The following is a 13,480-nucleotide window of genomic DNA, read 5'->3' as shown; positions in this document are numbered from 1 at the left end:
TATTACAGCGTCTATATAGGTGTAGTGTTAATAATGTCACGACGAACGATTTTTTTTTATCAATATTCAACGATTACTTCAATTTATTATTTTCCATACATATAATGAAATGTTTAGTTCTTTTATGCCTTTTTAATTTTAAATTTGATTTTAGTGTTGATAAAAATGTTTATACTGGGTAATAAAGCTTGAATATATAATGTTAGTTACCTAGTTAGTAGATCTTAATGTATTATAACTATAAAATGTACAGCAATTTAATACTATTAAAACAAATTTGGGTACATTTAAAAAAAAATCTAAATTTAAAAGGAAAAATAACGATTTAACTAAGTTAAATAAAACAAAATTGTTGTAATTCCAAAAATATTGTTCAAAAGAACTTGTACCTTTTTGCCTTTTGACGTTACATGCTTCCAAAAAAATAATTATTAATTAATTATAAACAATGAAATTTTCAAAATATTTAGATAAATTTTAAGCATTTTTAACTTACACACATTGCACAGTGTATATATTACACACTGTTTATTTAGTCCTACAGCTAGTACGCCGCCGGTATTGACTTATAAGTTTATAACAGAGGCAAGTCTGCAGTGACGCCGTGAAGCCAGTGCTTTTTTACTTCGTATAATAGTACATTTTAGTTTTTACTATTTAAGGTCATGTGATTTAAAAACGCCACATTCCTTAGGTAGCTAATTAGCTCAAGAAGACATTTAAACGTATACAATGCCTATCCAAATTACCACCTGAATTCCATCGATAAATTATTACATTATTACGAGGACTACCAGTGTTTTCAAATGTATTTTTCTGTGTGAAAAATAGTTTATAATGGATTTAATACTGCGATATAAATTATATTTTACCCGTGCTTAATTGTTGATACATTATTTATCACTTCTAGACGCGTCTAAAGTCTAGATTTTAAATGTATATTATTAAAAATACATTAATATAAATGATATAGTAATTACTAATTTTAGTAATAACAAATTAGGAATAAGGAATGTGATGTCCTTGAATCACATTATGTCTTTAAAAGGTAAAAATTGAAATGTATATTAAATTTCTATTTTTGATGCGTCTTTATTTTAATATAATATGATAATTGTACCTATATTTCAGAGGTAATTATGTTAACACTCGTTATCGAGAGTGCGTATTTAAGGAATTTTACTAAATTTATAATACAAAATTATTAACACTTTTCGTTCTGTTTAATTTTACAGTATATTTCAATTGTCGATATTGAATTATGTATTTATAACAAATCTAGTATTATTATATAAAATATTATTATAATATAATTGTAAATGTATTGTATAGAATCTGAACAAATAATATGGCGTGACGTGTGTTTGCGTGTTAGATAATAAGATAAGTCTCTATAACAATCAAGTCTGTATTAATAATTATAATATTATAATTTATTGTACCTAAATACTAGTGACAACAATTTATTCTAATATAATATATTAGAATAAACAGGAATGTGGTCGTGGAACAGCTTGACGGATCCAACAGTGGCGCTAACCGGTGAATAATATGTACAAATGTTGTTATTTGTTATACCTATAGTGAATTATACGTTCTATAGTTTTACATGGTGGTTCACAAACGCCTGTCGTTGTACTATTTGCTAAACGCAAGTCTTAATACTTAAATGTTGATTAGAATGACATTGATGTATTAATTAATCATTTTTCGTAATCCTGACGATTCGCTTTTTAATAATATAATATAATTGATTTTCATATTTTGTATTTTTTTAATTATTTAAAGGTAAATAATTCTGAAATATTATTTTTTTTTTAAATATTTATTAATTATCTCATTCTGAAAAATCCGTCAGTTATAGTTATAGTCTATAATATAGTCTATAATGCATACCATTATGTCACGGTAATTGAAAATTATTTTGATTAACAAAATGTATATAAAAATATTTTTCGTATACATATCTATATTTTAAAGATTCAATAACTTACTACATACGAATTATTTTAACCTAACCGATAATGTCGTGACAATTAATTATCGGACACCCACGTAGTTTTATGACATCAGTATGACAAATGATTCATTGGGTCGCTATATTGAAATAAATGTAGAGCTCTTGCAGATGTTTTAAAGAACAAAAAAACGGATACTCTCTATCTTTATTGTATAACTATAATATAATATAATATAATAAATCATTATCTATACATAAGTTCTAATAATCAATGCAATGCAATCGTATTTCGATATGTGTAGCCATAAATTGTTATAGGTTTTATTTAATATTTCAGTTGATGGTATAGGGTATAGACTATAGGCTCACACTGGCATCTATAGATAAACTAGTTTATAACTGCAATAAGCGGTGTTGTATCACAGATCTGTTTTTCTCTAAATAATATTATGTTGAACATGAATAAAAAATCCTATTCGTTTTTATGTATATTTATTTACTAACGTCAGTGTTTATGTTATACATTGTCATAGTAAATTTCAGGTATATATTATTATATTATAAGGTACTAAACGATTATTTTATATCGTTATTATTATAAACCGAAATAAAAGGAAAAATATTATAGCGTTATAAATTACTTGTTTTATAATTTATAACGTTTCAATAAATGTATTAATGCGTTTGGTTTATATTTATTAAAAAAATTAAAATTATAAAGGTACTTACTAAAATTACCCAATAAAATAATTATATATTTTCGTGGCCAAATTCAAACAAAATATGCATATTTTATACAAAGCAAACAGACTAAATATGGCCAGATTACCGACCGTCCTAATAAGTAATAACGAATATTTGATTAATATGAGATTTTTAAATAATATTATTCAAAATATAGGTTTATAGGTTTATTATATATTTTTTTATTTTTGTTGATCATATTATATTATTATCATCAAGTGTTTGAGAATGGCAATAATCACACAACAATTTGTATAGACAAAGTTAATTTGCATGTCCGGTTATTTACGATAGAATTGATTTACACGAAATAAGACCAACATAATATTTAATATTCTGTAAAAACAAACGCATTTGTATATAGTGAAACATTTTAAATTAAAAAAATATAATTAGATATAAGACATTAAAACAAACGTGTTATGAATGTTATGAGTTTTTAACAATACAAATGACGAAATTCATCAAAATTCCAACTTAATTACTTAAAACGTTTATAAGATAATAATGTTGAGACTGCGTATTTTTGAGTCGAGTTTTCCTCGTTACTTACCAGTTATTGACAACCTTACCCGCAAAAACCACTTATTGTTATTACGAAAAATAAACGTATGCATAACTGCAACTCAGCTTAGTCACAAAAAAAATAGTTGCCCGCAATTCAGTTATTGTCGCTTATATTATCACTTTTTTTCTGGTACATGATATGGATGTAAATTATGCTATTAGTATTTAGTGCTATAACACATGTCTAAACTTAAATTGAAAGGAAACTAAAGTTATATCGCAATATACCTACTTATTTATTATGTATATAAATTTTAAGAAAAATAACTACTTGCAATCAGTTCTCACGAGAAGCATTAGGTATAGATATAGGTACCTACAGAACAAACAACATCTTAAATAGGTAATTCAAATTATATTTATTTCCCAATAAAACGTCGAATAACTACAATTTACATACAATAGTCATATTTAACAAAACGTATACTCAATAATCATAATGAATTCGATAAAAAATTAAAAACGTATAGACATGTTAATATTTAATAGTCATGGATATTATAGGTATATAATTATAAGTATAGCAGGTAACACACGATTGCGTAAAATGCACTTTTTGGGATTAATTTTAAATTGTTCGTTTTATTTGTACAAATCAAATGGCAACAGTGCTTCAAAGTTGCAGATAAAATCGTACGCAATTGTGTTTTACCAAAGTATGGCGAAGGCCCTTTTAATACATCTAATGATCACTGTAATATTATGATAACAGAGCTTTTTGTGATTTATTCGAATATCACATGATTGTACATAGTATAATAAATATACATTATAATATGTATATATATATATATATGTATAAATGTACGTAATTTTTTGAAATTTCAAAATGTCTCATGCTTATAGTAGGTATTCATTTTACATTAAAAAAAATAATTATACATAAATAAATACCGGTCAGTCACATTATGCTCGAAACGAATTAAATATAACTAAACATGATGAATGATAAGAAATATATATAAATATAGTATTAAAATTATTTGGTATTTTAATAGTAATCATACAATACGAGAGTTATAAGATATCGTTGGTATCCATTTGTATCACAGTACGGTTGACTTGATAGAGTTATATAATAATAAAAACATCAGTAATATTATGTATGAATTATAAGTGTGCAGGATTACATTTTATTTAAATTTTATATTTTATAATAAGTCCACACACCCTGAAGATTTGTTTCTCTTATATTTTATTATATATCATGTATAGTTAAATATCTTCACTATCACTTGTATTTATTCTAAAAAAATATTCACGGAATTTATAAATCAGAAATACAATTATACATAAATATATAATAATAACTAATAAGTAATAATATTTAAATTGTTGGTCTTATTATTATACAAGATTTTAACACTATCAGTCGTTTAAAATGACCCGTTTCGTCGCACGCCTATAAATAATATTATGTATTATGTATTGTGTTTTAATGAGAGGCATAGTAGTAGCTATCATAATGCAAATCAGACCAGTGCCCCGGGGTCCCAAAACTCGGGAGAGTCTTTGAGTCCTCGGACAATATTATTATTCCGGGACAACTTATTTAGAATAATTGAAAACGTTCTTGTATCTAATAGAATGTTCCAAATTATACGTACTAAATTCAGTCACAATCAGTGTTGTAATAGAATAATAATACATACAAAATGCAACGAACGGTGTTCGCAGTAATCGTGTTATTGCATTACGCCTACTGCGGCCCGCGATTATTACCTACCGAAATAACTATTACCGCAAACCTACTTAATATTATAATAGAATTATAATTTGTAAAAAAGTCTATTGACAATATTATTTATTCTATTGCTGAGTTAAATATTATCGAACACTTATATTTTTGTTTCAATAGCATCGGTGTGACGTTATCGTGTTCGTGGCGCACGTGAGCAAATTATTCATTTAATAGTTTTAATTGTTTTTGTCGATTAGTGCAAATTAAAACTATTAGTCAAAAAAAAGAAAATCGGTAGTGCTTTAAGCAAAAGCAACAATAGCATAGAGAAGATATGGAACAAACATTGCCGAAAACGGATATATTTTTAGTTAAACGTGATACAAATATTTGAATTACCGCGGAACAGAAAATTCTGACTCTTATAATTACAGTATGGCCTCCAGTGCTTTTACTACGATATCGAATGAAAAATCGATATCATTCACGGAAAAAACCCCATCCATCTCTACACTTTTAGCCGAATTTTTTAAAATGCCTAATGACTTGCGTAATCTTATAAACAAAAAACCAAGCGATAGAGAGAAACGTCTTGTTTTTGATACGAGACCAAATGACCGAACAGTGTTACGTGCATATTTAAATATTTTTAATTTTAATAGAGATATTATACACAATACTAGCCAGTAAGGGGGCTTGTTTATTTATTGACCCGGAGACCTTTCACGTCTAGCTACGCCGCTTGTTATAATATTTATCAGTCAGTACTCTACGACGGTTACGATAAAATACGTTTTCTTATACATACTCATATGTTGTGCTGATACGTTACACGACTATTAAAACATACAAAACGAACGGCTATAGCCGCCGTACAATAGATGTACCTCCTAAAATTACGTAATAAATAAGAGTCCCGCCTAAAAAGTTGTATTTTCTGTATTTAAACGGACATGATATATTTATGTGACATTTGAGAATACGTATTAGGAAAAATGTCGATAATAAAAATAATAGTTATTTCAAACAACAGCTGTACAGCTGGGTTAGTTGGCCGAGAAGAGATTCGTGAACCGTAAACGATGAAATTAAGTACGAAAATACGTCGTACATAATATTGAATGCCTCGACTGTTATATGACTGTGGATTCGGTTATGGGTGCATAGTTAGATTTATTTGTTTAATACTTATGTAAAACAAAACATTCTCGTACAACAAGTGAAACATTTTTTTCTTATATATTAGTGTTAGAGCGCTACTAGAGTGTTTTTTCGGTTGGACAAGCTGCATCGCGAGTCTTATGACGAACGTCGTATGCGCCGCATTTGGCCGCTCCCCCACTCCTGGTGTATCATTATATTATTGCTGCGCGTGTTTTTAATAATTAGTGAGTTCCTAAGACGTATGAAATCGAAAATAATAATAACAATATTGTGATAAACTTATGAAAATAATAATAATAGTATTAAACTAATAATAGCATTATAATAGTACTAAACTACTAAATACAATAATAATGTTAAACTAATAAAAAAATAAAAAAATAATAATAATGGTATTAAACTAATAATAATAGGTAATATTTCTAAATAGAAACGGTTTAATAAAATCATAACGTGCTTAAAAAAAAATCGAATGACCTGTGCTAACCGGTCGTCGAGACTCAAAACCAATCTTCGCCGCTAACGAGACGCGGACGCGGTCGTCCGGCGGACAGCGTTCTACGGAAATTCGCCGGGACCATCACTCCGTCGTCGGTCGGCCACTCGCCGCTATCCACCGTGTGCGGCTTTTCGCCGTTGACAGAGTCGCGGCTATCGCGACGAACACCGCGCGCCGAGCTGTACGGGACATCGGCCGCTTCCGGTACATCACACCTTCGACAGCACTTTTCCCAGTAGAATATCAACTTCATCGGCGTGCCGCGGTAACTAGAACGCGGTGGTGCACCGTCCCGTCCGCCGTTCCATCTGCCGCCCGACCTGTCGTTTTCGCCGTCGCCGTGGTCAAACCGCGGCCACTCGTCTCGGCCCCCGTCATCGCTGGACGATTGGCGTCTGTAGCGACGTCTCCGCTCGCAGCCGGCCGGCCACCGCCCGTTTGCGCCGCAGTTCTGCACGAACCAGTAACAGTGGCCCACGATCGAACTGTGACATCCACAGCAGCTGCACTGACAGCACGTACCGGGAAACGACGACATGTTGTCGTCCCGACGATCTGAAAAACGATAAAATTGTTCACGTACGACAGATGGGTATAGTTGATAGGCGACGAACATATGTGTGTGTGTGTGTGTGTGATGTCTACTGTCTACACACACGCACCCACACAACGGTTTATAATTCAACTCGAATTATTCGTCTCAACACTGAACACAGAAACATATTTTTCCAAACAAACTGCTATGTTTTATGCTGTAATAGCATTGTGTAACGCAATACAATTATAAAATAAATATTTGTGAATTAAAACGAATATTAACGGTTATTATAACTATTTAAATCGTAATAATATGTTAAGAATATTGTTATAAATTTGTAACATCATAACTTAAATTAACGTTAAACCCGAAGAAATATTAAAAACACCAATACCGATATATTATGTCAAAAGGAAAAATTATAAATTTAATATTCAAGAAATTAAATGGCCGTAATGGTATTATATATTATGCATTACGTAGTATGTATATTACAATATGGTACATTGACGTTTGTCGTATATACATTTACTTATCCAATAACATGTTACTCACTAATAAAAAAAAAAAAAAACGGATGACCGCTACCTATCGCCGCTAGACGCATTGTAGACTGTATGTAAATCTTACACATAATGTGTAAGTAATAAAGTGCGGCGATAAGGTGAATGTACAGGAATGTAACATTTAGTTGTATTAAATTCCACTAAACGTTCGATTTCAAATGTATTATATATTTCAAACATATCACATGAAAATAAAATAGCGTGAACAGATTATTAATACATATTAAGATAGAAATTTGAAAATAAATTTATACATATACAAATACACGTAGTACATGACAGTGATCTTTTTTGAGGATGATGGAATTCATTTACTCCGGGTTAACAAACCAACTGGCTCATATGAAAATCGAATGTAAATACAGTTGAATCGTATTTTAATGTGTGACAGACTCGAGTCTTGTCGTGTAAAATGTAGATGTTTACAACAAACTGTCAACGTGACACGTTTGACATTGGTGAAAACTTTCACGCGCACCCGTCGGTGAATTAATATCGCTACTATTTTGAAGGCATCCGCTCCAGGTACCTAATAAAGTGATAATGAAAAATTGCGTTTTCATTAATCTCTCCTAATGGTCCTATTGATATAGGATAACAAAGAAAACAAAGAAATACTCTGACTCGGTATGCATTCAATTAAACGAGTATGTCTACTGTCTAGTCAGGTTAATTTAGTTTTTTAGTTTTTAATATTTTTATTAAAATTTTGTATTTAAAATTTAAAAAGGCGCCTGACCGAGCATAAGTAATACACATCATGCTGAATTCAAAACTGTTTTTACGGAGTTTATACCTATCATACTTATTATTAGTTTAAATGAACGTCCGTAAATCCTATAATATGTTTGGTTATCCGACTAAAACATATACCTAAATTCAACCTACATCTGTGTCACCAAATTATTATTATTACGTTCTACTGATGTATTTACCTCTCTACACCAATACCTTTCCGTGTTCTATCTGAGACGTGAAGATTTATTACTGCAGGTTTCGACAATGGGATGATCAACAGTGTATATTATAAAACTATAATGTATTATTTATTAATTTTAGGTTGAAATTTACGATGGATAATTTCTGGCGGCATGAAAACCGGGTTATACGTATATGTAGGTACACACCACCACACTACCTGGAAACGTTCTGGGCGGAGTATTTTGCAATGCACTCTAGTACTCTACCCTCTACCTGTATTGTTTATCACGTGATACGTGTTCATTCGGGTGGAATTCAGGTGCACGCCCATAATATTTAACTATTAATTATTAAACTGTTTTCGATTTTAACATCGAGCGCATACCTCCTAACAAAGGCTTCACAAAAAATGTTATTTATCATTATATAAATCCAATCCAAAAGGTTACATTAAATGTGTTTAAGGTGCTAAATATTTTGAAAATCAAAGTTCTATATTAAATTAATTAAAACTTGGCATTATTGACTTGAGCAGCGTTGTACGAGGACGAATTACCTACATTCATGTAAAACCATTAAAATATAAAAAAATATTGAAAAGCTTAAAGTTGTAAGCAATAGTTAATATAATTTTATATGTAATATATAAATAATAATATTTCAATGGAATTATCATTAATTATATTATATTGTCTCTATTGGAAAATAAAAATACGCGATACCGATACCGACGCTATATACTTTTATATTATTTACATTTAAACGATTATTACTGTTTTATAAAGACCGCATAAAGTCTTGTTACATATGATATGCTGCTGCTTCTATCGGTGTGTAAAAACAATAAATTACCCATTCTAATTTATCGACAGATGTTAAAATATTGTTTTAATACTTAAACTATTAATATGTATTGAAATAAAAGTGTAATAATATCATGCTTAGTAGGATGCTACACCTGCAATTTTCAAGTATTATCTATTCTGTTTTACAAACCCTTTGTAATATAGCGAACTGTACGCTTAATAAAAATCTATTTACAAATATTTTTGTATGCTTAATATTACAGTGAATTTGCCTATTGTCAAATTTAAGTATAATAAAATTATCTAATGATCCTATAAGTTTTATTTTAATTTAAAAAAGTCTATGAGGTTCACTGGATAATATTCCTACTTTTAAATTTGGTAATATACAAATTCATTGTTATATTAAACATAAAAGAGTGACATGAACTTTTTATTAAGGATAAACAATTTATTAATTTATTATGCTTTTTTAAACAGAGATAATCCATTCGGGTGTAGAGTCCACTACTCACATAAATCTTAAATTTAACAATAGTTCACAAATAATAATATTATATACTATGTAGTCAATGTACTCACTGGTAAGATGTGTTTTCCGGCTATTGGCACGATCGGCAGTCGGCAGAAGAAGAGCATACGTATATAATAGTATTGTATACTGTGAAGTGATGGCGGTTTCCGCATAAATGGATTAACGACGACGTCCAGCAGACCTTGATAATCGAAGATATTTTAACGATCCCTCGAATATTGTGTAGGTACCTGCTTATGACTACCTACCGCGTGGCCCATAATTGATTATAATATTCTCATAACGGTGGCGCACCGTAGTGGCTCTTCTGACGACTGTTGCACCACTGAGCGCGCGGCGCAGTGGTTTTCAACAACAACCAAACGATTGAAGCTGCCCATAATATTAAGAAAATAAAAATAATACGGTCCTATATCAAACGACTCTTGGTAAAAAAAAAAAAAAAAAAAAACCGATAACGATTTATAATAACCCTTGGGACGACGTAACGACGTTGATTCTTCTTCGCCGAAGAAGTCGTAGTTGCGCAATCCTAAAATACTGTAAATTATTCACACACACACACACACATGTACGTGTGCGCACACAGCCTCACACAGCCACACACACACACACACACGCGCGCGCGCGCGCGCGAGCAGGTAGTACCTATACGTCCTACTATTTGACCGGCATCAACCGATTATAATATATTTTACATGCATAATTAAAATAAAAATCATTGTTAGAGCCTACTTGTGTTTATACATGTATATGTTGTACATCGTACACTCGTACAATACGTGTAATATTTTATTCGAATCGTCTAGAGTTCGAACAATATCTATAGGCTGAAATATCTTTAAACGTAACTAATCAGTTATTATAATTTGGCTCCCGTAATCTCTATAACATGCGTAGTATGGTGAACTATATATAATAATAATATACAGTAACTGGAGTCATTTGTGTTTAAATGTTTCTAAAGATTTTTTCGAAATTGTGCCTAATTATTCCACCCGATAACCGCTGACATTTTATTGGTAGATAATATAGGCAATAACAAGCTGATTATAACTAGACTTCAGCGAACATTGAGTACAAAATAATTTTTCAGTTGGAATTTAAACGTCTTCTGGATGGTTTCGTCTACGCTGTACATTTATGTGCTATAGTCGTTAGTGTTTACTATTAAATTATCATTAGTTTTTTAATCATTACGGTTTTATTAAAATGAATAATGTGATGTTAAGCGAAAAAGGAAAGTTGATAGTAATAAAAAATCGTTACAAGTTTTGTTTTCATAAATACTTACAACGAGGCATTGAACGATGGAAATGTTCTAACCACAACTGTAGAGCTTATTTTAAAATTGGTAAGACAATTAAATACATTTTTTTTATTAATCTAATTTCAATATATATTCATATAAAATAGCTGCTAACGGACAGTTAATTTTTATACAAGGTAAAAATAAAGAAAAAGTTTTTGAAAACGAATGTCATAATCATGAACAAGACAGTGAACGTGATTTGAAGCGCCAAAAACTGAATAATGAATTAAAACAAATTGTTGTCAAGAACATGAATTCAAAACCAGCAACAATTATTCACAATGAACTATCCAATCATATGGACACGCTCAATTCTGATGATATCAAATTAATTAAACGCAATATATATCGAACAAGATCTTCAGTATTGTCAAAATTAAAAACGAAAGTTTAATATAAAATTTAATTTATAGTTTAATCATAGCATTGACATAATTGAAATTAAGATTCTATAATATTATATTATAATATACTCAATTGTGTAAATGAGTTTAGTTTATTTAGATGTATATATTAAATTTTTTATTTTCTTCAATAACCTAAGTTGATGTTTTATTATTTTAACGGAATTAAAAGATCACTGGGAGACATGTAGCCCGTCTGGTATTTTCTTATATATCCTATTAAGATTCTTATAATTTTTATTTATATATATATATATGAACAACACAAAGAATAAACATTTTAATCTTTTAGTTAAGTACCAAATATGAAATATTTAAAAAGTTAAGGGATATTTTATACTCAAATGTTAAATCGATGTGGAATACCTACAGAACAGGTAAATCATAATAAAATAATATGTTATGTACTGCTAAAAACATAAAATATTGAAAATTGTATAGCTTAAAGGTAAATCTTACAAAGTTTTAAAATAACATAACAACTATGCGTTTTCAATATTATATCCCAAAAATGCGTGATCATCTGAATCACGAACTGAATAGATTTTAAAAGAATTTTAATGGCCTAATGTCAAAAACTAAAAGTGACAATGACGAATGTTAAGATAATTTAAAAACTATAAAGAATTATACATTTAAGAACGTATCGAACTTCCGTAAAAATTACATGTACGTCTGTGTATATTATTTCGTAAATATATATGTAATATCTACCTTACACAAATTAATTCATAGTTTTATCGATAGGAAATAACAGGTATTTCATGGTGGATATTTGTTGGAACATAATATACAACATACGCACGAACTCTGAACCCCGTATATCTATATAGACGCTTTATAATTGTATGATTAATTATTACGGACGATGTTATATTTTTAATAAAAGTATCTCGTATATATATATATGTGTAATGTATGTGTCGAAAATAACGAAATGATTAAACTACACGATGAATTTATAATACACCTATGTGTAGGTATGTAATAGAGGAATTTATACAAATATAACATTTAATATCATATTAGTTGGTGCACACAGGGTAATATTACATATACCTAATATTATTATTATGTTTTAAATTATGTCTTAATCATCTTAATTCGACATTATTCTAACAAATGCATTATAATTTTTTTATAATTATTATTTTAAAATAGTAATTTAGGTACAATTTGTATCAGTTGACACAAAAAAAATATATTTTCATAAAAGAAGCCACACAAAGTGGTGATACTTTCAATGAATTTTTTTTAAGCATCATTATAATAACAAACCAAATATCAACATGGATTTAAAATTATGTATAATATATTTATTTACCTTTAATATTATTGTTTCATTTTAAATTAAGTTAATAATATAAAAATTAGAATTTTTATCTTTTTATAGAATGTACAGTTTTTTTATTGAACATTTTGCTCGATAGAATAATAATATATTGTACATTATAAATTTGCGGATACGTTATTTGTCGAAGTTTAAAGTGTATAATCACGAAATCACATTACCTAAATACATTTAAATTAATTAATTTTAAACAAAAGATATATACTTACCAATATAATCTATAAATATAGATTGTAGACTTGTAGTTTAAAATATAATACAAATCAAAAGACCTTAAAAATTGAAGTATGAATTGGTAAATAAATGAATACAAGAATATAAACATAGGTAATATACTATTTGTATGTTATGTTTATTATTATTATGTAAAATATTAGCTATTATTGTTATATTTGTACGTGTATTAAAAGGGAAATAGGAAGCACATTAAAA

The sequence above is a fragment of the Rhopalosiphum maidis genome, chromosome 1, assembly GCF_003676215.2.
Source record: "Rhopalosiphum maidis isolate BTI-1 chromosome 1, ASM367621v3, whole genome shotgun sequence".
NCBI classification, from domain to species: domain Eukaryota; kingdom Metazoa; phylum Arthropoda; class Insecta; order Hemiptera; family Aphididae; genus Rhopalosiphum; species Rhopalosiphum maidis.
The sequence above is the reverse complement of the archived record's forward strand: the minus strand, read 5'-3'. Positions refer to the sequence as shown.